Below are 4503 nucleotides of genomic sequence, written 5' to 3'. Positions count from 1 at the left end.
ATGTGCAATCTCCTTTCTATAATAGAATCATCCCGCTAATAAATGCCCCTTAACATCTTAAGACTCTGATGTTTTTTCTTATGAGATTCAATAAAAATATTCTGTGCTTCATTGTGTGAAAGCTCGGGAGGATTTTATGGACGGGCTTTACAGGATTACACCCAACATATGTTTTTGGGATGGACTTTTGCTTTTGGCTCCTTTGCTCTATCTGGGTGTCTGCTGCTCAGTAATGTATCAACTTCTGCTCTTGGGAGTTTTGAGCTTCGGGCTTCACATATTAAGTATTATAATACAGAAAAGAGATGCCGTTGGACAGAATTTATGTATCTGGCAAATGCCCAGACGCTCCATCTACCAACAGCCACAGAAATGGGTTTTGGATTGTTTTTTTTTTTTTTTTTTAATGTACATGGAGAGCATAAGCCAACTTATGTATAATGTGCGAAGGCCTCGCCCTTAGTTTGACATTAAAATTCTGAAGCTTCCAAGTTCTCTTTATTATGGATACAATTGTCAGTTAACCCCGTCTGATCTTCTAGAAAAAGACTGCATACAAAATATTAGTGGGGTATACGGTATGTTCCAGGAAAAACACATTGTTTAGGTGCTCTATCACAGCGATCCCTGACTTGGGGTTTTCCACTTATAGACTACTACTCCCAGCATGCTGAGGTCATGGGATCATATCACTTGTAGTTCTGAAAAAGCTAATGAGCCAACGATGGCAGATACCCCCTCCATTCCTTTTCCTTACCCCACTATGCCTCTACAATACCCCCTCTATCCATCTTGCTAAAACCGCTATGCCTCTTCAATGCCCCCTCCATGGCTCTTGCTCGCCCCTCTGTGCCTCTTTAATGCCCCCTCAATATCTCCTGCTCACCCCTCTGTGCCTATTCAATGCCTCCTCCATGCCTCTTGCTCACCCCTCCATGCCTCTTCAATACCTCCTCCATGCCTCTTCAATACCTCCTCCATGCCTCTTCAATACCTCCTCCATGCCTCTTCAATACCTCCTCCGTGCCTCTTCAATACCTCCTCCATGCTTCTTGATATCCCCTCAGTGCCTCTTCAATGCCCCTCCATACCTCTTGTTCACCCCTCCATGCCTCTTCAATGCCCCTCCATACCTCTTGTCCACCCCTCCATGTCTCTTCAATGCCCCCTCCATATCTCTTTCTCACCCCTCTGTGCTTCTTCAATGCCCCTCCATACTTCTTGTTCACCCCTCTGTGCCTCTTCAATGCCTCCTCCATGCCTCTTGCTCATTCCTCTGTGTATGTTCAATGCCCCCTCCATACTTCTTGTTCACCCCTCTGTGCCTCTTCAATGCCTCCTCCATGCCTCTTGCTCACCCCTCTGTGTCTGTTCAATGCCCCCTCCATACTTCTTGTTCACCCCTCTGTGTCTCTCCAATGCCCCCTCCATACTTCTTGCTCACCCCTCTGTGTATGTTCAATGCCCCCTCCATACTTCTTGTTCACCCCTCTGTGTCTCTCCAATGCCCCCTCCATACTTCTTGCTCACCCCTCTGTGTCTCTCCAATGCCCCCTCCATACTTCTTGCTCACCCCTCTGTGTCTCTCCAATGCCCCCTCCATACTTCTTGCTCACCCCTCTGTGTATGTTCAATGCCCCCTCCATACTTCTTGCTCACCCCTCTATACCAGTTTTAAGGAAGGGTTTCGCTGTGAGATTTGCTATCTGTTGTGGAAGAAAATTAAAGAAATAACAATGGTAGAGCATCTTTTATTGGAAACTTCATTGTGTCGTTCCTCTGTTATCCTTCCTGGTAATATATGAATAATTGATGACTGTTCTTTACTATTCCTGGTGTTATCAGGCTGTGTCCCTGCACAGTGTGGCATTGTACAATTAGTGCTGACAGTATCAGACACACCCACTTGTTCATGTGGCCATCCGTTTACAGGAGGAGTAACAGGGAATGCTGCAGTATTGTCATTTCATGGGTAATGTAAGTATTGACTAACACAGACATGTCTGGAGAGATGGCACAATACATTTTGTATAGAGACATTTAGCGTATAGCGAGGTCTACTGAATAATGTATACTGTACAGTGATGTCTGCGGCATTGTGACATACCGCGTATAGTGACATCTCGTGTACAATGACATCACATCATCATTACATATTCTGCATAGTGACTTCTCCTGTATAGTTTCATCTCCTGTATTGTGACATTGCCTGACCTGACAACTTCAGTATCCGATCTCATACTGTGATATCTGCTGCCCTGTAATGGCCGGTGTATTGGAAGAGTTACTGTACAGGGTGGGCCTTATATATATATACACCTAAATAAAATGGGAATGGTTGGTGATATCAACCTCCTGTTTGTGGAATATTAGTATATGGGAGGGGGGAAAACTTTTCAAGATGGGTGGTGACCATGGCGGCCATTTTGAAGTCGGCCATTTTGGATCCAACTTTATTTTTTCCAACGGAAAGATTGAGAATTTCACAAGAAAAACAGTGATGTGCTTGGTTTTAACGTAACTTTATTCTTTCATGAGCTATTTACAAGTTTCTCTTTGTTTACAGCCATTGACATGTCGCAGAGGTTAACACGTGAGGAGAGGATAGAAATTGTGTTGATGTCTGGTGAACGCAGTACCCGAGTCATTCCAGCAGATTTCAATGCAAGACACTCTACGCAAGAAAACTGTCACCATTCCCATTTGATTTAGGTGTATCCATATAAATGACCCACCCAAAAAAGTTTGCCTCATCACTGAACATAATGTTCTGTGTAAACTGAGGGTCCTGTTCCAATTTTTGTTTTGCCCATTCTGCAAATTCAGGGCGTCGATCTGGGTCATCCTCGCTGAGATGCTGCAACAGCTGGATTTTGTAAGGGTGCCATTTGTGAGTAGCTAATATCCACCGAAGGGGTGTTCGACTGATGCCGGATCGGTGCGCTGAATTTGCAGAATGGGTTTGCAGATATGGTTGACCCCCCATGACAGGTCATCCGTTTGCAGCTGCTAGCAGGTTTGCTTTGGGTAGCAAAAGAAGTAGTCCCATGTCTTGGACGCATGCTAGCCGGAGACTGGTCTAGAGATCATGTGGGCAACGCCATGAAGATGCCTTGATGAGGGACCATCACATTGGCCCTACTCTAGAGGTTATGGTGTGAGGTAGCCGGTGGCATCAAGTCTTCACTCCAGGTACACTAACCGCTTGGTGTTAGGGTAGGTTCACAGTACCGATGTTTCCACATCCGAGAAAAAACGTCCGAATATTCTGATCAGGCTCCGATTAGAGTTTGATCAGAGAAGCATCAGTTTTTTCTCAAACATGGAGAGAGGAAAAAAAGTTTCTCCATTCTGTCAGTCCGTGAAAATCAGATCCGACACTCAGATCAAAATCGGGCATGTGTCCGGTTTTTTCGCCTACCGCTACATTCGAAAACCACAGATAGAACTCGTATAAAAAATCCATCGTATGCGTGAGTTCACAGTGTCTTTTTTGGGAGCTGGGGTTGTATATATATTTGCAATGTCAATTTTTTTTTAAGATAATCTTGAAATTCTTCAAGCCCCAAATACCATTCAACATTATCTCTTTAGGAAAGGAATAGTTGCAATTTTCTCGAAGAGTCTGCAGAAATCTGTTTTATTGTGTGTTTTGTTTCACGTTGTTCTTGTGTCCTACATACGCCAGTAAATTATATAATGACAACTGCCTCTCCACCCCACCCGCCCCCCCAAAAAAAATCAATTTGTAATCTGATTTGGCGTTTTTGATTTCCACTGACAAGTTTAAATTTCATTAAAAGCCACCTTATTCCGACATAAAAGAAATCCTTGAAGGGTAAAACGGAGGGATTGTCTATGAGAGGATAAAGAAACAAACTCCTTTTGTGCTGTTTATTCAGTACATTAATTGTGCGGTTTAACATGTGGTGTCCGGTTGGCATATGCACCGTTATCAAGAACTGGAATCAGCGTGAGGAGGTTAAAAAAAAACAAAACCATGAGGACTCACATTCAAAAAATGGTTCTTTGGCATATTGACACTTCGGTTATCAAGAAGACTCATTATCTACTTCCAGCGGCCTCTCATCTTCCTTTTGACATAATAAGCTACAAATCACTGATGCGGCCGTTCTGCATTCTCTTAATTGTGTGTATTTGCCCGTGCGAGAGAAAAAAAATGATCATCAATGTTCCTTGTCTTGATGAGAAATTGACATTTTCTGGTTGATTATTTGGTGGGACTATGGGAGGCAGATAAGGCCTGGAGTTGTTTTAAAGGAGGGCAGACTTTCTTTCACAAGACTCTTTATTGCGCTAGTTGACCTGCTTGATGAGTATAGATTTCATGAGGTCTTTTTCAGCATTTGAACTATAAAAGGTTCGCAATGACACCACCCCTTATAGACAAAAGATAACCTTGCCCTTTGAATATATTGATTCTTTATTAACTAGGCTGTTTAATGCAATGAAATGAGGCATTAGATTGAAGCCCATTTCAAG

This window comes from Ranitomeya imitator, chromosome 2 (assembly GCF_032444005.1).
Source record: "Ranitomeya imitator isolate aRanImi1 chromosome 2, aRanImi1.pri, whole genome shotgun sequence".
Taxonomy (NCBI): Eukaryota; Metazoa; Chordata; class Amphibia; order Anura; family Dendrobatidae; genus Ranitomeya; species Ranitomeya imitator.
The sequence above is the reverse complement of the archived record's forward strand: the minus strand, read 5'-3'. Positions refer to the sequence as shown.